Source organism: Camelus bactrianus, chromosome 29 (assembly GCF_048773025.1).
Source record: "Camelus bactrianus isolate YW-2024 breed Bactrian camel chromosome 29, ASM4877302v1, whole genome shotgun sequence".
Taxonomy (NCBI): domain Eukaryota; kingdom Metazoa; phylum Chordata; class Mammalia; order Artiodactyla; family Camelidae; genus Camelus; species Camelus bactrianus.
In genome coordinates, this window is record NC_133567.1 from 30,544,979 (window position 1) to 30,571,851 (window position 26,873).

Genomic DNA, 26,873 nt, shown 5'->3' on the forward strand with positions numbered 1-26,873 from the left:
AGAATTCTAAATGTCCCAACTTAACTAACCTCAGCACTGCCGCATCAAGAATGGGGCAAGTAGAACCTTGAGGATTTTTTTTAAATATATAAATAATGATCCAGTTCCTACCACAGGCAATTATGGTAAGAGTGAGTATAAGTTCTAACACCAACTAGTGTACAAATTATAATTTATACTTGATTCAAACTGCTTCTTCTATAAAATCTGAATCTTTTTATTCTTAAGACAGATTTGTGGCATATGACCTAGTGATAAAATTTTCAACTCGCTTGTATTCAAAAAGTTCACCAATGTGAGAGTTTATTAAAACAACTATTGCTTTTTGGGAAACCCATGTGCCTTGTCACTCTCTTCCATAAGATTTCCTGTGGAAAATTCAATCCCTTATTCAGGAAGGTGCTGAGCAGTCTGATGGAAAACCTTCATACACTGCAACACAAGAAAATGAAAATGACAGTGAGCAGCCCGTGAAGCCGGCAGACACACACAGCTCACGGCTGTGTTCCTGCCGCGACTTTCTGTAAACAGCAGGAAAAATGTGCATTTCAAGAAATAGACATAAACACTTTTCAGGACCTGAGCACATAATTTCCCTTTCCGGGTTTAGTGGGCTTCCATTTAATTCTATGAGAAGTGTTTAAAACAACAGAACAACAGCTGAGATATGGTTTAAAGTAACATTTGTCTTAGTGAAAATAAAGCCAGCTGATAGTTATCATTTTTACTTTATTTGATCTCACTCTCCTACTTTACCTCCCCAACCTCCTCCACAAAATGATGGTGAACGTCCCCTCCTGGGTCAGAAGGCTAAGTAGAAAGTACCAATCACATGGAGGTGTGCTTTGTTGTTTTATTTTTCAAAAGAAACATGTTTCATTCATGTGATTTAAAATTAAGATCAAGAAACAAACTCTATTCAATGAATGATAGCCAACACATGTCGTCATAGCTGCTCATCAGGTTTGGCCCCACGTTACACACATTTACATGGACATGTGACATGTGCTGTCATGGGACATGGTGAGTGGGGACAGGGTCTCTGCTCTCACAGGGCACACAGCCTGGTGGGGGAGGCAGTGTTCAATCATTGCCTTTTTTTTAATGTACTTACAAATTATGGGAAATGCTATTTAAAAAGAACAAAGTGAGTCAATGAAAGTGAAAAATTCAAGGACAGTATTTAGGCTGAGGGAAGACAGGGAACCTCTTTGAAGAGCTGACACTCCACTGAGACCCAAAGGACAACTCCGGTGCTGCAGGTGAAGGGCAGGGACACATTGATAAAGGGCTGATATCCAGAATACACCAAAATCTCTTTAAACTCAACAAGAAGAATGAATAACCTGCTTAAAAAATGAGCAAAATGCCTCAACACACACCTCAACATAGAAGGAAACTAGATGCCAAAGAAGTCTATGGAAACATGCTCCACAGCATCTGTCATCAAGGGGCTGCAGACTGAAACAGCGAGGTATCACTGCACACCTGTCAGAACTGCCAAAACGCAGAACACTGACAGCACCAAATGCTGGTGAGGATGTGGAATGACAGGAATTCTCTTGCATTGCTGGTGGGAATGAAAAATGGCCCAGATATTTTGGAAGATGGTCTGGCAATTTTTTACAAAACTAAACGTACTCCTACCATATGATCTGGCAACTGTGCTCCTTGGTGTTTACTGAACAAAATGGAAATTTACGTCCACACACAAATCTGCATACAGATGTTAATAGCAGCTTTATTCATAATCACCAGAACTCAGAAACAACTAAGCTGTTCTTCAGTAGGTGAATGGATAAATAAACTGTGGTCCAGGCAGAAAATGGACTATTTATGGTGTTAAAATGAAATGAGTTATGAAGGCATGGAAAGACATGGAGGAACCTTAAATGCATATTACCAAGTGAAAGAAGCCAATCTGGGAAGGTTCTGCAACTGTCTGATTCCAACTGTATAGTGTTCTGGGAAAGGCAAAACCACACAGACTAAAAGATCAGTTGCTGTCAGAGGCTAGAGGGGAAGGAGCAATGAATGAGGTGCAGCACGGAGCATTTTTATGGTCACTAAGACAGACTACTCTGTATGATGCTGTGATGGTAGAAACGTGTCATTGTACATCGGTCCAAACCCACAGAGTGCACACCACCAAGTGTAAATCCTAGTGTCAAGTATGGGCTCTTGGTGATGATGACGTGTCAGTGTAGGTTCACCCATTGTCACAAATGCACGCTCAGGTGCAGGCGTCAATAATGAGGAGGCTGTGGGGACAAACTGCAGTTCATACACCCAATCCAGCCCCAGCCACTGCTGTGAATAAAGCTCGGTGGGTGTGTGGACGGTCCGGCTGCTCTGGCGTCTGAACAGCAGAGCTGAGCAGCTGCACCAGAGATCAGGAGGTTTGTAGATCCTGAAATATTGACTCCCAAGCCCTTGACAGAAAAAAGTCTGCTGTGTCCTGTTCTACACGAATCACAATTCACCCTGATGAGACAGGAGAGCAGGGCCCAAACAAGGCATGGTTAATCGGACTGAAGCAATGTTTTAGTTCCAAAATCTTTGTTGAAGTCCTGCAGAATCAGTGACAGACTGTAGCCAGGAACCGCCTGCAGAAGGATTCGGTAGCAGGCCTTCCCGCCAGGCTCCGGGATGCCGGGGGCCGCGCGCTGCACGGGGGCCACCCACTTGAAGAAGACGGACTTGCAGTGGAAGCCGATCAACTCATAGAGCTCGGAGAGGATGCTGCACTGCTGAATTCTCTCCTAGGAACGCTGAAGCACAGGGAGAAAAGCAACAAGCATCTGAACAAAACATGTAAGTGAAAAAAGACACGTAAAAAATGTTTTCCCATAAAACAGAGACCTGGTGACACAGGAAGGAAGAAGAAGGCTGCCTTCGTGCACTGATGGGACCGGATGCAGAAATGCAGGGAAGCAGCGCTGTGCAGATGCTCCAGACCCCCTCCGGCCCCACCTATCCACGTTCATCCTGTCCTTTTCCTAGAAAGGCCTGTATTCCCTGAAACAAAGGAATCTGCTCCCTACACATGAGACGCAGAGAAAGGAAGGAGCAAAAGAAGGGGAAAGTAAAGGAACAACGTTTCATCTAGACCCTAGTATTTGGGCAGGACTTTCACCAAACATACATCTTCTCAAAGCACAGAGCACACAGTGAGAGGCTGACAGAGTGACTGCGACTTCTGCTCCTTAAGCACCAGCTACCTGCCAGCACACGCTGCGCCCCTTACTGAATCATTACAATCATCTCAGAAACTATTACTACCCCGGCTCACAGGCAAGGAAATCTGAAACTCGGGGAGGAATTATTATCATCCTGGACAATCTCCCACAACCCAGAATTGTCAGAGCCTCCACAGACCCTGGACTTAAATGCTTCACTTCACCACGGGCCCTGAGCCTCAGGCTGAGGCCACGTCAGGTCTGCACGGGCCCAGAGCACGAGTATGTGGGACAGGGAATGGTCACACTCGAAGTGCCAGGCCAAGGCCCTCAGAAACCTATGAAATGAAACCAAATCCCCAAACTCATTTCCAACCCACTGCCCTGTCCGGGAGGACTGCTCGGCACATCTGTGCTGTCACCTGTGCACAGGCTGTGCAAGGGGCCCAGACAGTGACATGACATCCCAGTGGAAGTGGCTCGGAGACCACTTCATCACAGGACAGACTCTCCCGGCTTCCAACGTTAACTCTCCATTCCATTTCCAACTGGAAAGTAAGCTTAGACTTGTTTTCCTCTCCTAGAAACAAAGAGAGTGGTAACATCAGCGGGAAACTCAAGACTGAGGAAGAGTCTCCTGGCCATCTGGAAGGATAGGCCGGGGAGGGAACAGAGATAGGGATCAGAAAGACCCATGTTCCAGTCCAAAGTCTGCACGTCACTCGCTTTGACAGTTTACTTAACAATACAAGTGAAAAAATCTAATTATGATTGTTGGGAAAACTAATTGAAATAATGTATGCCACTAGCATACGTCTAAAATCCTTCATGAGTGTCCCAGAAATGGAAGTGATCGTGGTTAGTTACTGTCTGCCAAGTCTTGGGTGCTAAGCCCACATCAGCCAGCCAGAGATGTGCCAGAGAATGCCTCACCAGCTAGCAGCCTTCTCCAACTTGGAAACTCACAGTGTCCGAAGAACAGGCAGTGGTGGATGCTTTGGGACACTCTGGAGGTAGCACTCCAGTGATGACTTTAAAAAGCTGGGAAGAATTTAGGGGACCATACAGTTCAAATACAGAAAACACATTCCATGTCTGCCCACATTCATCTCTAGCCATGATGATTCAGAGAGGAAATACATATTCAAACGTACACCATTTTCCCACATAAGTGCATCAAAACAATTTGGAAAGAATGTAACTTTCTTCTCTAGATCACACAGCGGGGATTACAAGGTTTGCACTGAGAGCCCTACTTGTAAAACATCTGCTAACATAACTGGGTCCACTATCAGTTCATTCAAAGAGAAGGATGGAAAAGAACAAAGCCAAGCTAATACGCTCTGGTCTTTGGTGGGTTACAATGTCACAAAGGAGACGGACAGGTCATCAAGGAACCACCCTGCCGTGATCACGGAGCCGGGCAACGGGGTGGGCGGCAAGATGTATGACGCAGCCGCAGCTGTGCCCGTGCTTCTAGGCAGGTATCCAAAGTCACCTCGACATGGCGTCCAATGCTTGTGCCCACGTCCTCATCACCTGAGATGTATTTAAGAGAAATGAAAACTAATAAACGGAAAACACCTTTGGTGGGCACACCGTCCAAAGAGCAAAGTCACAGTTTGACAACTGGCCATCCCGGTTCCCTGGGATTCATTCTTGGAGAACCTTAAAAACCACTCCTCTGTCCTCAAGAAGTGCTGCCTACTTGTCCGATCTTTGGCTCAGGGATACAGCACGTTCACGTGAACTTCAATGTCTGCACAGATTTGACTGTCTTTCTCCAGGTTCATTTGTCCATTCTGAAGAGGCCTGAGTTAAGTCCATCTTCTGTAAGATCAATTCCCTCCAGTGAAAACTCATCGAGCCTGCAATTAAAAGCCAACTGAACAGGACTGTCCTCAGCTAAAAATGTCACCCACCCTTCACTGCTTTCTTAATTTCCTTTCCTAGCTAATTGCAACAGACTAAAACCTCCCTCCACCCAGCTCCCCAACTATGTCAAACAGAAAGTAAGGTCCATAAAAGAGGAGACAACTCCATAGTCACCTCTGAATTCCTAGCACATACTAATGTCAATAAATAGAACTATGATTATGGCTTCTTTCCTTTAAAACCTTTCTGGTTATTTAAATGAGACCTTGGAAGAGAGCTGTTTGGGTCTAGTACCTTGATCCAGAAGACTCAGGAGGCCTTTTTCGGAATGGCTGTTCACTGATTCATTCAAAACACAACTTCTCATTCTGGGAGGAGCTGTGATTTTCTGCCAGGAGATTGTGGTCACTCTCATGCCAGAACCGCTTTAAACTAAATCCTTACTTTGGATTTGTTATTTTTCCCTGCTTCCCCAAAAATTGACTTTCCTTAATTTCTTGCCTTGAGGAATGATATTTTTCTTTCTTTATAATTCACCCTTTATTAAACAGGATTCTCAGGATGTGCTTGGCCTTACATAGGATGAGCCATCCAACTCCCAGTGTGAGAGGCCTGGGGCTCACCTCCCGCCCTCCTGCCAGGGCAACTAACACTCAGTTCAGGAGCCAACCGGCACCCCAGGGCTTCTAAGGCTCGTGTATCTCCCAGAATCCCTGCTTTCTGGTATGACTTGGATTCTGAGGATTTCCCCTCACTTTCTTGACAATTAGCTGTGCAGCTTGAAAGATGAGGAAGGAAGGATTTATTTCTTAATCAGCATTTTAAGGAACTTGTGTAATGAACGTTTTCACGAGTTTCTAGAACCCTCCATTGCGGAGACAGAAAACACGATAGATATTTTCTAAATTTAGGTATCATGTGCAATGTTCCTTTGCTTTTGTTTTCTTAAGTACTAACACACATTTTTTAATTAAAAAAAATAAGGCCCTAAATAGGATAGAAACTTGAAGGGGCAAACAAAATTTAAGGGCAAAGAAAGAAAAATGATAAGTACTCTACAAAGTTAATATAATACATACACTATGGATCAGATCAGCAATTCTCAGTAACAGCTAATTGAAACATGACCATGAGGTAAAACGTCTCTCCTGTCAGGAGATGACCAACAGATACTAGAATTAAAACAACAAATTAAAATTCTAAGTCTGGCGAAGTATAGAAGGCTACCAGCTAAATGTGTCTTCTTCTGGAAAAAAGGGAGGCTCACCAGCTCTTTACTGTGGAGCCTGAGCCTAGGGGAGGGCGGTGAAGAACCGCCCTGTACGTACCCAATTAACAAAGTGGGTGATGAATTAAGAGACGTGAGCTTTGATGACAGAGATGATACTACTATTCACTTGTCCTGTAAAGTATGTCTTCACGTTCAGTGATCAATACCTCGGCGTCCTCAGGGTTTGAGATTATAGGAAAATGCACAGTCTGGGCCCAGACCTCCTCTGTGAGCTCGTGACACTGCACTTAGATGTCTCAAGGGCAACTCCAACTCCACCTGCAAAGAGCTGACTTCACGGTGCTCCTCCCATAGCTGTCCTGCCCAGGGCCCCTGGTTGGGAGGGAAGGTCTCTCTGCCCCTCCCAGCTCAGGCCCATCACTCACAGATGTAACTGGACCCCTCCTTCAGGGCTCAGATTTCCTCAGTCACCGAGCCCCACCACCCACACCTGACCTACCAGGTACTCACTGGCACTCCCTCAGCACTGACTCTGGGTTGGGGACCACGCTGCACACTGTGCAAATGTTATCTCACTGGATCTCCACAACAGTCCTGGGAATTGGGTATATCACTGCTTCAATTGATTAGATAAATTGTTTCACTTCCTTGAGTGCATCATCCAAAGTGACACGTCTACTGAGCCACAAACATGGGACTGAAAACCACTTGAAAATTGAACACTGCTACACCTCGCAGCCACCCTACTCTGATTCGTCACATCATTTTCTGCCGAGCCTACTGAATGTTTGCAAGCATTCTACAAACACAAAAGTGATCTACGAGAGCACCCCACTCCTCTACTTAAAATCTGTTAATGACGGTCCACTGCTCTTCAGAGAAAGCCTCACCGGGCCTGAGCACAGCCCAACGGCCCGGCATCCTCGTTCCCTGCACGGCCACGCCGCCTCACCCACCACGCAGCACAGTGCCATATCCAGGACTGGGATGCTGACTCCGTACAACAAGGGGCTCTTCTCACTCGAACAATGATCACCCTCTTCAGTGGTCACCCTCTTCAATGCTGACTCTCAGAAAAATATTTTCTCAGGATGAATCAATATCTTCTTCCTTACAACTTCCAGTCATTGATAATGAGCTCCCCCAAAAAGAGAGAAGACTTAATCCTCAGTCTCCTTATCTGTAAAGTGGAAATAGCAAGGAAATATGTAAGGTTTTCAGAGAAATAAAATTCATGTGAGTCTGAGGGACAATTCCCAACATACAGTAAGCACTCAATATGGGCTTACTTAGTATTAATAAGAATATGTTGCATTCCAGCAATCTTAAATCAATGTTTTATGGCTTTGTCCAACAGACTACTGACAAACAGTTGGACAAACCCCTTTGAGCAGATCAGCACAAGTGTATTGGGAGAGGTAAGGGCTGCCTCCAGTTACAGCTCAAACTCTTACATGTTGTTTGAGCATTTAGTTGTCGTTATTGAATAAAGACAGGTGATCTTTAGTCAAAGCTCCTGAAACATAAATCTTCAAAGATAGATACAAATTAGGTTTCAAGTACAACATTCTCACTAGAAATTATTTGAAAATGATAGTCTTAGCTCCTCTGTACATCAAAAGGGCATGTTCTCTATGTATCTGACTATATACACTGAAAGGATTGTTTAAAAGAAATTAAGATGAAGCCATCCTAAATAAGTTCTCAGTATCATCTGCACAAAGCCCCACCCAAGGGTCTCATTTCTCACTTCCACATAGGTGTTGAGGTAGTTTAACCTGGGTCTTGATTTTTTATAACACAGGGGAGGGAAGAGCTGTGGATAGATTTATGTAGCAAATATAAACCTAGTGTATTTGATGTGTAGGAATCCTAGAAATAAACAAATTGATATATAGTCCCACCCTTAAGAAGCTCAGCCTTTCCATTTACAACAGCATTAAAAATAAAATGGGAGATACATTTAACAAAAATTTACAAGATTTGTACATTGAACGATTTGAAGTATCACTGAAAAAATTTTAGAAGATCTACATATATGGAAGACATCCCATGTTCATGGAATAGTAGACAATATTGTTAACAATGTTAAGACTCCCCAAAATGATCTACAAATTCAGTGGAATCACTATCAAAATTCCTGCTGACTTCTTTGCAAAAATTGAAAAACTGATCCCAAAATTCATATGGAAGTGCAAGGGGCCCAGGACAGCCAAAGCAATCTTGAAGAAGCAGAGCAAAGTGGGAGGACTCACTTTAAATGTTACTACAAATCTATAGTACTGAAGTCATTATGGTACTGTCATAAGTTTGGATACATAAATCTATGAGACACAGTAAAAATTCCAGGGGGGAATCTTACATTTACAGTCAGATTTCAACAAGAGTGCCAACAACACTCCATTGAAAGAATAGTCTATTCAACGAATGGTGCAGGGAAAGCTGGGTATCTGCAGGCAAAAGAATGAATTTAGAATCTGAAACCCCCTATTGTATATAACAAATAAAAATTAATTGAAAATTGATCACAGACAGAAACGTAAAATCTAAACCTATAAACTTTCTAAAAGAAGACATAGTATAAATCTTTGTGGTCCTAGGATAGGTTATGGTTTCCTAGATACAATACCAAGAGCAGAAGTGATAAAAAAAAAAACCAGATAAACTGGACTTCATCAAAATTAAAACCGCTTGTTACAAAAGACATCATCAAGAAAGTGAAATGAAAGGGGAAGTGGGTAGCTCAAGTGATAGAGTGCATGCTTGGCAAAAAATAAATAAATAAATAAATAAATGAATAAATCTAATTACCTCCCCTATAAAGAAATTGTCTTAATGTTTAAAAAAGTAAAGTGGAATGACAATCTGCAGAATAGAAGAAAAAATTTGCAAAGCATATATCTAATAAGAGACTAGTATCCAGGATATAAAACTAATGCTTACAACTGACCAATACAAAGAAAATCGACCCGATTTTTAAATTTACCAAGGAATTAAATAGATACACAAATGGCCAATAAGCATATGAAAAGATGCTCAGCATCACTAGTCAAATCAAAATCAAAATGAGATCTCATTTTACACCCACTAGGATGGTTATAATCAAAACACGGACAATAACAAGTGTCGGTCAGGAGGCAGAGGAATGGGAACCCTCAATATGCAGCCATTGGAAAGGGGCAATGGTGCAGCTTCTTTGGAAAAGTCTGGTGTTTCCTCAAAAGTTTAGTGTTATCATATGGCTCAGCAATTCTACTCCTACATATAGGGTCATCCCTCAGTATCCTCAGGGGATTGGTTTCAGGAACCCACCACCCTGGATTCCATAATCCAAGGATGTTCGAGTCCCTTTACAACCAGCCATCTGGATCCATGAAGTGGAAACTACAGGTATGGCGGGCCAACTGTACAGCCAACAGAATGAAAACATATTCTCACAAAAATTTGCACATCAATACTCATAGCAGTATCATTCAGAGTAGCCAAAAGTTACAAACAATATCCATCCATCAATGAATGGGTAAACAATTTATGAAGAATACTCCCAAAAACTTTTGGTCATTGAATCTTTGACAAAGGAGTTGAGAACATACAATGGAGTAAAGACAGCCTCTTCAGAAAATGGTGTAGGGAAAACTGGACAGCTGCATGTAAATCAATGAAGTTAGACTACTCCCTCACAGCACACACAAAAATAAATTCAAAATGGCTTAAAGACTTAAACATGTAGACAAGACACTACAAACCTCTTAGAAGAAAACATAGGCAAAACATCTGACATGTATCTCACCAATGTTCTCCTAGAGCAGTCTACTCAAGCAATAGAAATACAAGCAAAAATATACAAGTGGGGTCTAATTAAACTTACAAGCTTTTTCACAGCAAAGGAAACAGTAAGCAAAACAAAAAGACAACCTATGGAATGGGAGAAAATATTTACAATAAATGAGACTGTCAAGGGGTTAATTCCCATAATATATAAACAGCTTTTACACTTCATAAGAAAGAAAAATAAATAATTCAATCCAAAAATGGGCAGAAGTGCTAAAGAAACTTTTCTCCAATGAAAACATACAAATGGCCAATAGGCACATGAAAAAATGCTCAATATCATTATCAGAGAAATGCAAATCAAAACTACAATCAAGTATCACCTCACACCAGTCAGAATAGCCATCATTCAGAAGTTCACAAACAATAAATGCTGGAGAGGCTGTGGAGAAAATGGAACCCTCCTACACTGTGCTGGGAATGCAGTTTGGTGGAGCCATTGTGGAAAACTGTATGGAGATTCACCAAAAGACAAAAAATTGACTTCCCCTATGACCCAGCAATCCCACTCCTGGGCATATATCCAGAAGTAACCCTAATTCAAAAAGACATCTTCCCCCAAATGTTCACAGCAGCACTATTTACAACAGCCAAGACATGGAAACAACCTAAATGTCCACTGACAGATGACTGGATAAAGAGGTTGCAGTATATTTATACCATAGACTACTATGTAGGCATAAAAAATAATAAAATAATTCCATTTGCAGTAACATGAATGGACCTGGAGAATGTCATTCTAAGAGAAGTAAGCCAGAAAGAGAAAGAAAAATACCATATGAGATCGCTCATATGTGGAATCTTAAAAAAAAAAAAAAAAAAAAACGAAAGAGAAACTTATCTACAGAGCAGAAACAGACACAGAGACATAGAAACCAAACTATGGTTACCAGAGGGGAGACAGTGTGGGAAGGGATAACTTGCGATTTCAAGGTTTGCAGATACTGATTATGTATAGAATAAACAGCAAGTTTTACTGTATACTACAGGGAAATATGTTTAATATCTTATAGTAACTTATGTTGAAAAAGAATATGAAAATGAATACATGTATATTCCTATATAACTGAAGTGTTGTGCTGTAAACAAGAAACTGATGCAACACTATAAACTGACTAGACTTCAATGAAACTATTTTTAAATAGACCAAAAACAAAAAAAACAAAAAAATGAAAAAAGATATTATTAAACCAAAAGAATAAATTACTGTTTCAGGCTACAACATGGATGAACCTTAAAAAATTATGCTGAAATAAGCCAGACACAAAAGGACAAATACTGTCCTTTTAGGTGAAGTGTATCTAAGTGTTCATTGTACTACTCCTGTAAATTTTCTGGAAGTTTGAAGTCTATTAAATTAAAAATAAAGTGTATTATTCATTAAAAACATAAAACGATCCCTCACAGGTGGGCTTTAAATAATAAATGAAGAAATGCATGTAAATCTCCTGGAACAACACTTTGCACGTCCACAGACAGTCACTGCTGTCACTGCCACTCAGAGGTTGGTACCAGCGCTGATGAGAGCTGCCTCCACTCGCTGCCCTGCAGACAGGTGTGAGGGCCTGGGGTCTGACAGGCAAGGTGACCTGGAACCTGAGTCAGACACAGCAATGCCCCAGACTCTGTGTTACCCAACTTTCTTATACAAGCTGCTACATGTAATGTAAACACGCTAGAGGGATGTATCTTACAACATAGGCAATACAGTCAATGTTTTACAATAACTATAAATGGAGCAACTATTGTACACCTGAAACATATCATATTGTAAATCAGCTATACCTTTAGAAAAAATTAAAAAATAATGTAAAAATGTTATAACTTTAATATCAGTCCAGTTTTTAAGTAACTACTAAACAGCTTAGAAAGTATGAAAGCATTTAAGTGTGATGTTTATTTACATATTTATTTACTTTCAGCCTCCTGCTAAGAGAGAATTTAAACAATTTTTTAAACAGAGCTTAACAACCATAACAACAAAAAGACAAAACTGAGAGTGAAGAGAAAATGGAGATTCAATACTTAAATGAAATCAGGGGGAGGTAAAGTCATAAAAATGGATGCCATGAAGTCAGGGTAAGTGTTAAAGGCCGACTAGGAATTCAGCTGTAAGATTTTTGGCAGCTAAAGCAAAAAGAAAATGATGAAGGGGCGGGTGGTAGAGCTCAGCATTAGAGCGTGTGTATAGCACACACAGGGTCTGGTTTCAAGCCCCAGGGCCTCCACTAACAGATAAATACACCTAATTACCTACCCCCACAAAAAAAGCCCCAAAGAAAAGAAAAAGAGGAATTTGTTTCCTAAAAAATCCTGATATTAAATTTAGATTAAATACTAAAAAAAAAGAAAAAAGAAAAATAGAAACAAATGAGTGACAAAAGCGATAATGCCCATGAGATAAATCTGCGGTGGCAGCTGGCAGGTCCCCATGTCCCACATGGGAAAATCTGAAACATCCTTCAAACCACCCAGAGTCATCCTCAGCCTACCCCACCCCTCCCCCTGTTAAATGCAGGAGCACAGGCAGGGTCTGGCCTTTGCTCTCTCTGTGTCATCTCAGTGAGACAGGATGGAAGGGGGCAGAGCACAGCCATTCAAGGAAGGCCACAGCAATTAACATGAAAATGGTGAAGGAGTCAACCCCCAATAGGCCTTGAGGCTCAGGATGAAGAGATTTAACTTCTAGCAGATCTTGAGCTTCATTACACACCCATTGTAATAGTAACATGGTGAATAACACACCCCCAGGCACCAAGGCAGTCCCAAGGCTAGCCAAAAAAGGTCAAAGGGTGGGAAATGGCCAACTCCCTGTGAATTCCAGCCCCTTGCCCTTAGGCTGGTCCTTCTATTTATTAGCATATGAAACCACCAAGCCCATGAATACAAGCAACACAGCACTGCCTAGGGGTCACATCTCTCTCTCCCGCTTCAGAGAAGGCCCACACTCTCTGGATTGTGTACCTACATTTAATCTGAGCATCAACCCCCACACATCGTGGAATTTCTCTTGCCTTTCAATGAATCTCTCTGAATAAATCTACCTTTACTCAACAGTGGCTTGCGCTTGAATACTTTCCTGCATGAAGCCAAGTACCCACATCTGGCAGGGCACATCCAAGGGGCTCAACCAAAGCCTGGGACACAGCCCTTCTCATGACCCACTTATTTTTTCTTGTATCAACAGGACTGGGTTGTGAAGGGAGATCTAAGGCCCCGGCTAAGGGACAGAAGCAGCCCCAAGGGCTTGAATTGGCGGGCAGCCTCTCCCCCAGCAGGGGCCCTGGGGTCTGCCTGGTTCTCTGTGTTTCCTTGTTGTGCTGAATCCCCAGCCACAGAGCGTTCTCCCTAGGCCTGTCCCCACAAAACCCTTCTCTCCAAAATACAAGCACATCATGTCACAGTCCTCTTGTTCAACCAGGAAATGTTCAGCCCACTATTTCCCTCCCCAGTAAAGTACCTAACTGTCCTCCCTCCAATCCCACCACTTCTTTCTTTGTGACAACTCTGCACTCCCCACCCACCATACTGAACGCAGGTGCCTTGCTGGCTGGGACCGAGATGTTTCAGTCTTACACAGCCTGCGTCCTTTCACTTTCCCCTTTCTACATTAAAAAGCCTTTCCTGAGTCTCCCACCCATCTGATTCTGAACTTAACAAAGTGCTGAGTTTGCAGTCACTGTGTGCATACCTCCCAGGTTTTGACTAGGTTTCCTTCACAAGATCCTCATTAAGGAGCTGCATCAAGAAGTTTAAAGATGCTATTCTTACATCTGAGTGGAGGAGCCTGCATAAAATTTAAATGGCTTTGAATAGACTGTTAACCAGGGACAGAGAGGTCGCAGGTCCTAGTCAACAGTGTCATGAGGCAAAATGTTCTTCAAAGGCTCAGAGTGGCTTCTGAACACGGAGTCAGCAGGGAGGAGATGCCAGGCAGTGAGTGGGGTGTGTGACAGAGCTTACGCTCCCCCAGCTTGGGAAGAATTGAATTTTTTTCTAGTTTTCCAAACAATTTCTTACTACCTTTTTCTCCTACTGTCACATACCATTTCCTACGAATTAAGAAAATCAATATCAGTCATTTGGGCCACTTGGGAGAAGCTACACAATGCCATTCACAGGGCTGGGGCATGACAGCCACGCCAGTCTAGGTTGAAAGACCAGTGGGGGTATTTCCAAGGTGATCACGGGCATGCAGCAAACTCCCCAGCTTCAATTACCTCATCTCAAAGGTGGGGCGAATAAAACTACCAAGCAAAGTGCGTGATGATTATGGCCAACATCTGTTTACTAGGTAAGTGCCCATGACAGCTGCCGCTTAATGGGGAATGAATATGACTAACGAGGCCGTCTACCTGGTCACACGTGCCCTGCCTTCCTGCCTTGGTGCAGCAGCAGAGCTTGTTTAGCTGAGATGAACGCCCCCAGAGCAGTCCCGACGGGTAAGCTCCCAGCGCTGCACGGCCAGGACTGTTCCTTTCCTTCTCAGAGCTGATCACAGTTTGCAGTCATCTGTTTTTATGTTTATCCTTTTTGTAACTGCCTCCACCCCGGAGTTTTGCTCAAGCAGCACAGGGCCAGGTATGTCTTGCTCCCTGCTGGATATTCTGGGCTGGGAGACAGCCGAGCACACATCTGGCTCAGGTGCTGAAAGGAGAGGGCAGAAGGCCCAGGGGCCCATGCTGAACTGAGGCCCCTGCACCCAAAATTATGGTCTGACTTTGGGCAAATTACACAGTCTTCTTTACCCTGAGATTCCTCATCTGTCCATGAAAATAACTGCCCATGGCACACAGATTTACCAAGATTAAAGGAAATCACCAAATTCACAACCTATTCAAGGGGCCACCAGTGCATCCTCAACAGACACATGCTGCCTTTACAGCTCTGACACACGCAAAGCGGGGCGGCCACACACAGTGAACACTGCTAAATGCCAGTGTGTTAAGTGCTCCATGTGTGCTACAATACTCTTTACAACTTACAACAATCCCAGGTAGAAATGAATATTATCATGCCCATTTCACAGATTCACCAACAGGTTAGGAGAGGTTACATTCTAGCCCAAGGCCCCATGGTGAGGAAATGGCAATTTAAACCTGAATCTGTGCCCAGGCCTGGGCTCCATCTCTCTCCCATCCACCTGACCACTTGCCTATGTATTCCACCTGTCTAATACACAAGTTTGCAGCCGGCCAGCTCTTGAATGCAATGTTTGCCACCATTTCTCAATGTTCATTAATTACCATAAACTGTTCTCAGAAACCACTACAGAAAAGAAAGTTGGGCTTACGTCCCTGCCCACAAAGGAGAGGAATTCTGCCTTGCCTTCTCCTGTAATGTGCAGAACACCTTCCCTACACCACCAAATCCTTTTGTATGCTTCATCCATGTTTATGTTTGCACACGGCTTATTAAATTAGAAAGTACCTGAAGTAATTCCATCTCGGTTGCTTTCCAAGTTTGCAGATTATCCATAATCATTCTGTGACCGAAAATACTACAGTGTGAATGAAAATACTGCAACCATGTCAGTAAACAAAGAATGCTGAAACCAGGTTATCAGCGGCTGCCAACACACCCCAGCGAGAACAGGCCTGCAGCCCAGCCTCTACAGCCACTCACAATGGTGCCCTCTGAGCAGACTCAGAATAAGAAAGGACAGGATACTTGCCCTAGATAGCTAGGTGCTTGTCTAAAGAATGAATTCAGTGAGTCAAAATGTTTGCTTCCTCCCATACATGGAAAAGCACTAAATTCTTGAACTTGAGATACCTGGCTTTCTTTAGATAACAAGCAATCTTTTATTCTTCCAACTACCTGGTCTTTGTTTTAAAGCTCCTATATATCATAGCTCCTCCTCAACCTTTTGGGAGCAGTCCCTCCGAGTGATCTGAGAGGCTGTCATCCCGACTCGAGTCCTCCCGCCAAATAAAACATAACTCAACTTTTAGGCTGCACATGTATTTCAGTCAAAAGTTTTGGACACCATGAAGGGACCCAGAGGAGACTTCTCTCCAGCTGAACTCTCCGAGTTACTGGAGCCTTGGTAACAGCATTGGCACTTTGTGCCCATCTGCCTCCTCAGGGATTCCAGATGAATTTGGGTGAGTCTCTCCTTGTTCTCAGATCTCCCATATTGGTTGATGATCCTGAGTTTTATTTGGTGGTGTTTCCAGGTACCTGGCCCTCCAGTTGAAAGAGAATGGGGGGAATTACCCACCCAGTGGAGACATACTGGGTGGGGCCTGGTTGAAAGATAACAGGAAACACCCACCTTGAAGAGACGTCTGAAATGGGGCTGGTGGAAACATACCAGGAAAATACTCACCCAGTGAAATCGTCCTGAGTGGGTCCAAGTTGAAAGACACTGGGTTCAGGACTGAGTGGTTAGGTAAGAGGCTGGTCTAATGTTGCCCTCAATTTGGTTACCTCCATTGAATTTTTCGGAATAAAAGTAAAACTCTTATGAGGAACCTTTCGACTCCAAAAATGGGACCCTCCTCCTGGCTGGTAACAGCTTTCTTGGGTGACGGAGAAACTTTCAGGAATGGTAGAGGCAAAGACTTCATGCCATAGTGTTGTCCCTGTGGGAAATCTTACCAGCAATTTTATTCTGAGAACCAGTCCTTACAATGGGGAATAGAACTTTCAAAAAAAATTAAAAAAAAACCCAAAAACACAGAACAGAAAAGAAAATGAAATGACAGATTGCCAGCCTCCAACTAATACACTAGCCAGGTTTATATACGTACAAAACTTACAACATTAATTAGGAATTAGAAAAAAATCTCACCCTGAAAGTAACTAACCAGGCCTGATAAAATATTTTTTGGAATTCTGAACTTATAAGAACAAAATCCCCTTTAGGGGGAACTTGGATTTCTCTTCCTGTGTCCTTGAAATGTAAACGTTTTATCTTTCTCTGGGTGTTTTATGTGTGTGTATGTATGTATATATGTGTTTCTTTTTTTTTAAACGAAACCTTGGACTCTGTCATACAAAAGGTACAAGTATTGTGTACATATTGTGGCCATGCAAATAAATTGGGATTCTCAAAAATCCTTTGATTGTACCAATTTTCAGATATTTTGCCGTCTTAACCGTTGTTCCATCAGCCTGGACCACAAAGGCTTTTAGCTTTTGGAAAGTAAACTTTTGAATTTTATTTAAGCAACACCCCCACTCTCATGTGGAAAATCCTCTTCATCTTACTGGTTTAAAATCACTATATATATATATATATATATAAATTGATGGCCATGTGATGGATCCTTTAATTTGGGAAAACTTAAATTGGTGAAAGTTGAAAGAGCCTCTCATTATAAACAGCCGTTTTATTGGTACCTATTAAAATCAAGTTTAAAGGTAGAAAAATATATCTAATGGTTAACCTAAGAAATTAGTTAAAAAAAAAAAACTGGTTTGAAAAGCTTCATTTGTGTTTTTTCTTTCCGATCAATGGTTTTAGAGATGCTAATAAATACTTAGAATAATTAATGTTAATTAGGCTGAATAACTGGAAAAAGGATTGTAAAAATGTCGGAAAAAAAAAAGATAAGGGGCTTATCCCAAATGGATAAATATTTTTATATGGTTATTTTGAATGAGATAAATAAAATGGACATTTTTGGATTTAGATACAAGGTTTTGATACTACACTATGTAAAGTAAAAAAAAGGGCCAAAGAGATCACCTACTGCCCCCCAAAATTAAAGTTCAAACAAGTCCGCTTTAGCACACTTTAAAATATATGTATTTATAGAGCTAAAAAAAATACATATTTATAGACTGAAATACTTGATCAATGATTGGGACAACAGAACTATTAATCAAATTGAAACTCGAGAAGGGCCTAAGCTCTTTGGCTGAAATTTGGGCATCCCAGAGGCTTTTCTATATAATTAGATACAATGCACAAAAAAAAAAAAAAAAAAAAAGGCTTCTGGCACTCCTTCTAGAAATAGGAATTACTGATTAAACCTAATAAATATAAAAATTAAAGGTACAAGATTTAATAAAATTGAGATAAAAGTTTGTAAAATTGTTAATTTAAATGGGCTTTATATAAAACTTTTGCTTAATTATATTGTGGGATAGATATATTTCAATGGCAAAATGCTTCCCATTCTTGGTATTATAAGGCTGGGCACATATCTGTCCCTTAGAAAATATTAATTGAACAAAGTAAAGGAAATCAATAGAGTTTCATGAGCCATCCAATATAACGTAAAATTAAAAACTAATGTTCAGTGGCTAATAGACAATAAAATAAGAGGTTTACCCTGGGTTTAACTTATAACTCAAGGAAAAGAGACCTCACTAAATACCTTATGCAAGCTTTGGAAGACATGATAAAGTAAATCTTAAAGTTTTAAAACATGGAATTCTTTGTTTACAGCTCTTCTCACTGATACAAAAAAGCCAATTAAGGAGATACAATTGGACCTGGATGACAGAGCAGTTCTCTGGGGAACTGAAAGCGTGTGTCATTGACTTGCAGATCAGAAATGTAAATACAGCAAACAGTGACCTAGGACTGAGCGTAGTTAGCTCAACGAAATAATACTTAAGGCCAAGAAGTTTTTGGCATTTTAGAACTCAGAACTCTGATGCGTCCTTCAGCATTTGTCAAGAAATCTTATATGTCGGTTTCATAAAGAGTAAGCCTTAGTGATTTGAGCAAGCAAATTCAGCTTACTCCAACTATTATTATACCTAACTTATAAGTAAGATTTAAAGTGAACCTATGAGATCTCTAGTTTTTGTCTGTTTATAAGCCTGCATACACATTATAAATGTGAGATATTTCTACAGCTGAAAAAAAAATCAAAGTCAAAGAGCTCTGCTTAATTGACGTAAAAAAAATAAGAGCTTACAAATTAAGTATTTTTAAAATAAAAACTGACCAAATTGACTTTCCCCGTCACATGAACTGGAAAATATTCAATATTAAGATAATACTTGATATTGTTTAGTTTAAGTATGTTCTAATTAATATAGACATCTTTAAAGTTATCAATATTAAGTACAATACCTTTACTGTACCTAGGCTTAATGAAAGTCAAATAAGATCCTGTTATATCTGTTGCAGAATTGTCAAGAAAAAAATAGTAATGTGGTGTAGTAAAATTTTAAGTAAATTAAATGCAAATAAGATGAGAGCTTTGGGTAAATTTTTAAAATATATTTTTTAAATGTATGGTTAAGATAATCTCTAAATGTTTGGTATCTTTAAATTCTAGAGTTGTGCTACATTAAGTTAAATGATAGGATTTTATTAAATAGCTATGACATTTTCAGATAAAATAAGATTGAAATATGAATTATTTAACATTTAACTTACCCTTACAGAGAAATTAAAGGTGTTTAGAAATATTAATAAATGGTTGGTGCTACCCTGAAATAATCTCTATTATTAAGGGTATTATCTCAGTATCCTAGGAAAGTAAGATAAATGTGTAAAGGAAGATATATGAATGCAATTATATTTTGTTAATAAAAAATAGTGACTTTCTTCTGAAGCTGGTTACTTCTGAATGGAAGAGAAAATAAAGGACACACTAATGTGAGTATAGAAAGCTGTGGAACGCTTGTGGAAGAGGAACCTTGAGGAAAGAGTTTTGTACGTGGTCAGAATTGTCTAAGTTTAGAATCAACTTGGGCAAAGTAAATGAATCTTAGAAGTAATATGGTACAAGACTAGATTTGGTTTTCTCTCTGTTAAGATGACAAAATTTTCTAAAAATGTTAATCCACTTTCAGTAACTAATTGTAAAGCTTCTTATACCACATAACTGATCTGTTCTGCTTTTACCTTTAACGTATTTTCTTGTTAATGAAAAAGAACTACTTTACAGTGATCTATATGTTTATCTGATCAAGTGTTCTGAAAACTTTTAACAAGCTCCCCAAATATCAATTTCTAATTAAAATTCTTTTAATCTCCAGTTAAGTTTGGGATGCTACAGTGGGCCCATGAAACATCCCAAAGAGAGATTTTAAACTAGTAAGTTTCATTTAGCATGCTAAATAACATGGTATTGTCAAATTAATAATAGATCTTCCTAGGTTATATTGTATGAGAAAATAATATAGATATTCTAGAAATTATATGGATTCCCTAAAATTCTGGTATATCTGAAATGTTACCAGTCATAATTCTGGTTATAGCGACCAGCTTTCTTTATCGATTATAGTGTAACGTTGTTTAACCATGCTTTTAAATCACTTGTCATTTATATACAGTTAATTGTTTCCTTCTGATGATTTTGCAAATTGCTTTCTCTTCAAGGAGATTTATTGATTTCAAATAAATTTCAAACTATAGCACTGAACTAAACTCGGTAAGAAATTTTAAAGGTCTAATGAAAACTCTGATTAAAAGAATTAGTTACATGGGACTGAGTAAACTGGTGAATATGGTTATACTTTTTGATTTTGTCTGAAATACTACTGGCTTTTTACCTGTTTTCCAGACATAAAGAAACTCTTCTCCTTAAGCTAGTTATGATTCACAGAAATTTAATAAATTACACCTATGTAAGCAGACTTGGAACAGTTATCTTTTCTCTCTATCTGATCCCTCAAGAGACTAAAAACTCTAAGGTCCACAGTGGCTCTATCAGACAAATTAGTAAGATAATCTCCTAACAGATATAGCAATCTCAAAGTATTTTAAGGATTTTAAAGAAAAAAGAATTTACCTAAATCTGTAAGGCAGAAATCCATGACAAGCCCTTGACGAGGCATTCCGGGCCTAAGAAAACCTTATTAACATTCTATCCCGAGAGTCCTTATTAAAAGTTCCAACACAGCCAATTTTAAAAAAAGCCTATATAATCAAATAATCAGACTTAGCTTGTAAATAAATTAATTTTGATTTGACTATATTTGAGAAAACTGAGGGTAACTTTAGAGAGAAAAAAGATTATATTTTAGTGGATATTAATTTCTACTTTTGTTGATTGAGGTCTATATTTACTTAGACATTTCCCAGATCATTCCTTGCTGTTATGTCACATTGCTGTAAAGTTTAATTGAATTATAAAAAGAATACTCTAGGTTTGTTTCTGAAGCTCAGTAATCTATCCTTGGGCAAAGTTCCAATGCCCCTTGACCAGCAGCCAGGGTAATATAAATACTGGAACAGGCATGACTTAAAGAACTGTCTCCAACCTGAATGGAACGACCCTTTATCAGGTACTCTTAACTAGACCATACACACCAAAGCTGAAGGAAATGGACTTTCAGATTCATTTCCTATCAGAAACAGCCCCTGCAGTGCACTGGCCTATAGAGCCCTGCTCACCTTAAAACAATGCCCAAATGGAGAAAAAGCTACCAGGTCAGGATGAGAAGAAGACAACATCTGAAGAAGACTGCAGACCCAAGACACCGAACCAGGCCTGTATGCCAATTACTTTGATAATTTCTCCTACCGTTGATTATGAACTACTCCAACTATTAAGTTTATGGTAAATTACCTATGTCTAGTACTTCTGTGTTACCTTGGTGGGTTTCCCTACTCCAAGGCTCTAACTAGATAGCCCTCAGAAACGTTATTCTAAAAAGAAATTATAGTTCTGTTTAGGCCACTGTTGATCTTCCAAGGTGGGAGACCTCACCTGGCCAATTAATACCTGCTCTGACCCTGACCATAAATATGAAATTTCTCATAAGATCACTCAAACTCTATCAGAAACACAAGGAAAAATTTAACCCAAAAATATAACTTCTCGACTATTAAATTCTTACTCATGACTTTATAAACATTGCTAGCTGAATTACTCATATACTGTCTATATAATAAAATTGTTGTCTGTTACATTTCCCAATGTGTAACGAGGCCTACAAGATTGATGATGGCTAAACATCTTGAAGGAATAGATAAAATTTATAACTCTGTGTAAAATAATTGTAATAGTGTGATTCTAGTTATGGTAAAGAGCAACGAAGGGTAAACAATTCCTGGATCATAATAAACTAGTAAGACAGGCGATCCAGAGAACTTTTAGTATCAACAGGGTCTGATAAAAAACTAACACCTTGAATGGCAGCTCAGAAGATACTTCACCTGAACTAGGAATGAGCCATCCTAGCACCATGGGACAAAATTAGTCATGAAACGTCTCTCAAAATATTGGTCGAATTTAGGACCAAGGGGGAGCACTGTGAATGAAAGTACTACAATGTGAAAGAAAATACTGCAACCATGTCAGTAAACAAAGAATGCTGAATCCAAGCCATCAGCAGCTGCTGCCACACCCCAGCGAGGACAGGCCTGCAGCCCAGCCTCTCAGTCACTCACAATGGTGCCCTCTGAGCGGACTCAGAATAAGGAAGGACAGGATACTGGCCCTAGATAACTAGGTGCTTGTCTAAAGAATGAATTCAGTGAGTCCAAATGTTTGCTTCCTCCCATACATAGAAAACCACTAAATACTTGAACTTGAGATACCTGGCTTTCTTTAGATAACAAGCAATCTTTTATTGTTCCAACTACCTGGTCTTTGTTGTAAAGCTCCTGTATATCCTAGCTCTTCCCATACCTCTTGGGAGCAGTCCCTCAGAGTGATCTGAGAGGCTGTCATCCCGGCTCGAGTCCTCCCACCAAATGAAACACAATTCTTAATTTTAGGCTGAACGTTTATTACAATCAAGTCCCAGAATAGACACAACTCATCACTTCTGTAATGGAACACACTGGATCAGGAACCAAAAGCGTGTTCTAGTCCTGAAAATCTAGTGGTTCCTCTTTCTTCCTGTCATTATACAATCCCACCAGAACTCATTACTTTGCTGTCTGCTCATCTGGTAACCAAACTCAGAGAAGAGTCAACTCAGCAGACTGCCCTACTGGGGAGAACAGCCGGCAAAAGCACTGTGGATTGCCTGCCCTCCCTCACGCTCTGCTGACCGCTAGTGTCCTCCATGGAGACCAGGGCAACAGAGCTGTTCCCAACAGCTGCAAAGTCCCACACGTTAAGAAAATCATTTTATTTTATACAATATGTTACATATATACCCATCTCTGAAAACAGCTTTGCCAGAAGCCCAAATCTTCAACATTAATCTGCAAAGGCAAATCCGGTCCCCAAGTGAAAACAAGTCTTAAGACGATGCTAAGGCCTCCAAAGTTCTCTCCACGACCATCAACCAAACTGCCTGCAGGTCTGCAGCTGCAGGCGGCAACATGTCTGCTTTTAAAGCAACTCCTTCCTGCCCTCGGGTGCTAGAATGTCCCTCTATGCCCTCCCATCTCAGGGTAAGAGCAGCCGCTGCAGAACCTTGCAGGGCAGCACTGACAGGACTGGACAAAAGGATCAGAGCTAAACTAAGCCTTCAGATGACACGAGCTTGTCACTGTGTCACTTTACAAATGAAGATATATATAGAGAGAGGTGGGGTGATATTGCTCAAAGTCACACAGCTAATAAGTGGCAAAGTCTATAACTCTGCTCCTCCCTCGGGCGTGACGCCCCAGCTGGGACGCCCACAGGGTTATCTTGTGCCTGCCTGACCAGTCCTTTCCTGTCACTCATAACCCAGCACAGGGTCTGAGCCTAGCCTGCCTTTTCCTCATCTTTTCCCTCCAGTCTCTCAGGAACAAGGATGCTCAGGCCACTGTATGACTTCCAGCTTCCCAAACCCTCCGTGCTCAGGCTGGTCTTGTCTATGAATCCAGCACCCTGCTCAGAGGCTCTTCCTACCCTGCAGGAGCACGTTTCCACTCTCCGCAGGGACACCCCCTCAGGGAAGCCCTCTTCTCTCCCTCAGCATGGCAGGTGTCCCAGGCCACAACCCGAGCTGCCCCATTAGGACTGCAGGTGCCCAGGGACTAATCAGACTAGCAGACTCAGAGCCAGGGATTATGCCCGGGTCTCCCTGCAAACCTACTGCCCGCCTCACATTCCCCAGCCAGCAGGTCACCTGGAAGTCACAGCAAGTACCCCACCCAATCCAGAAGTCTCTTCATTTGCCAGCACCGCTGAAGAATGGTTTCCAACCTTTGGTCAGTTTTGCACAAAAAGGCACCTTCCACTGTGAACCGGGGGGGGTTTTGCTTATGCTACCCACCCTTACTGGAAACGTCAAGGGAAACCAAAAGGCCTTTTCTCAACACATTTTTGATGATACCCTCCCACCCACAATACTCAAATGTTCAAGAGAATTCGGTCCACGTGATTTTGTTTTCCTTACGCTAAGTGGCTCAAAACACTGCGGGATTCTTTCTCTTTTGAGGGTATTTGTACTAAGTTTATAGGCATTAATCGGTTTTTGTCTCTCTCTTCAGTATCCCTAGACGTTGTCACTTCTTACTCCCTTCAGCAGCCTCCCTCCCAACATCAAGTTTAGGAAATCAGCTGTGATGAGGGGCCCAGGGGCAGTCACAGAAGATGCAACCAAGGCACGGAGAGGCGACATAATTTGCCCAAGGTGATCAGCTTCAACCCCCAACAGTGTGTGTCACGTCCCTCTGTTTAACTCTTATGCTAAGCAAGTTAACTTTTTGTAGATTATAGTTATAAACAGATGAGGTATCAAAATATATACAAGGACACACATCAACTCTAAGATGTTCATTAACTCCACTATTTTGTTTCTATTTATTTTATTTCTGTTAAAAAAAAAATTAAGAATCTCTGCAGTCAATATAGCAAAATGTTACTGGGTTTTAAATCCAGAATATAGAGGTGTTAAGTGTGTCATTGCTTACACTTATTTGTATGTTCACAAGACAAAATGATTTGAAAGTCTCTCTCCCCTCACCCTACTCACTACTGGCTCTCACCAGAGCTCGCAGTCCACACATCTAACAGCCTTTCATTTTACCCACAGCTGAACTCATCAGATTTTCCCCAGAACTCCCTCTGCAGGTTTCCCTCATCACAGCACAGCAGGACTATCATTTACCTCATTAATCCACCCAGAAACCTGGGTCTTACTCCATTCTAACTTCACAGACAGCATTTATCCTTTCCTTTTTACCATCGAAACATGTTTTCAATCTGTTCACTTTTACCCACTGACTGTCCCACCGCTCAAGTGGAAGCCACCAACACTCCCCACCTGGTCTCACGAGTCTCCCAACTGGCCCTACAGCCGCTCTCCCCTACTTGAGACAAATGGGATTGTGTCACTCCCGCGCCTTTAGGACTCATTGCAAACCCACTTTTCTTAGAAGAAACTCCAAGTTCTTCACCTGGTGAAGGTCTTTGCCATCAAACTGTCAGCTCAGGGTGGGCAGGACATGCCCTCTCAGGTCGGCCCCGCCCTCTGACAGAGCATCAGCATGGGAGGACCTGCTGAGCTACACCAGCCTTTATTCTAAACCTGGTCTTGATTTCTTAGCAAACTGCTTCACTTAACCATACAAATCCAAGGTAGATTAGAAAGATTTTAGATGTTGAGCTAGACTATTGATTTGGGGATTTTGCACTAGCAACATGCAAGTACATGTTCTAATGATTCTGTCTTCTTAAAACCACACCCAGGTTTTAGTAGTATTTGTGGAATGTCTTCGGAGTAAAAGGGACTATACTTATACAGACTTTATGTTTTATAACATAAACTACCCGCACAGGGTCACAAATGGAACTGCCTCACAAGTGACAGAAGACATGTGAGAGGCATATAGCTACAGGTCACAAAGATGGTAAGAGCAAAGATGATTCTCCAACCCCCGAAAAAATTCTTCAATGAACTGAAAACTCTGAATTTTGAAAGTAAAATACTATCATATAAAGAAATAAAATAAATAATCCTCTTCATCAGGGTTTCAAGATCTGACTCCAGAATTTTTAGCAGGCTATACTGAATCCTAGCACAGGAAAGTCAGATGGACTAGTGGTGAGTAAGTTCTAGGGAAACGGCAGTAATTCCTCCATTTGTAAAAGGACATACACTCACCTGTCAAGGTGAATGTAAACCGCATTCTGGAGAAATTCGGAAGCTCCCAGGCTCTGCTTCTGGATGGCAAGTACACGGACAGCTTCGAAGCATGCTTCTAACTGAGTCACCAACATTCTTACACTGCAGGGGGAAACGGAGGCCCTCAGTCATGAGCTGAGATGTTCCTGTCGTGTCTCACAGTCCGTGCCTCGGGGACTCAGTGTCCTGCAGCAACCCGGCCCCAGGCGAGGACCCACAGCATGGCCCACCCAAGCATGAGCTGCACTGAGCTTGAGAAAGCCCATCCCCAATGGGGGCAAGAGGTGCTGGTGGGGTTGTGTGAACCTATAAATGCTCACAGAAATACACCTACATACAATCAAGTGATACAATTAAGAGTAGCAGGCTATTTAACAAAATTTCAATTGTCAGTGGAAATTTTACCATTCCTTTCCACTTGTCCCCTGCACTCTGAGACAGGCTTAGGCTCTCTCACACCTGCAGCTCTGATGCAATGTTGTGAAGTCATTTTGCTTTGCTGCAAGTGTCTCCGCTCCCCGTGTCGCTGTGACTGTCGTCTCTTAACAGAGTCAGATGTCTTCCTGGATCTCTCCCTGAGTTCCTTGCTCCTGCTTCTCAGATCCTAAGATAAAGGGCAAGTGAAGACACATGACTATAAAAGGCACTGTGGACTTGACTAAAGCCTTCAGTGACCCCTAGGTGAGTGCTGCCCACCCCTTACCTTCGCTTCTCAAGGTTCTGCCCAGGGTGACATCCAGACAGGATAGCGTCCTGGGCCAATTAAATGCTGTGTGTCTTTTTGGCGCGGGGACAGGTGCAGGAGCTGGTTCCGGAGCCGGGCA

At 41.4% G+C, this 26,873-nt stretch overlaps 1 long non-coding RNA gene across 1 annotated transcript; it reads right to left on the reverse strand.

Moving 5' to 3' along the window:
- Window positions 1-605: 605 nt before the first annotated feature.
- On the reverse strand, window positions 606-26,873 carry LOC141575543 (uncharacterized). The gene is made up of 3 exons (XR_012503182.1): window positions 26,455-26,873; window positions 26,029-26,151; window positions 606-2,771 (listed from the first exon to the last, which is right to left on the reverse strand). It is a non-coding gene; the product is annotated as an uncharacterized LOC141575543 (long non-coding RNA).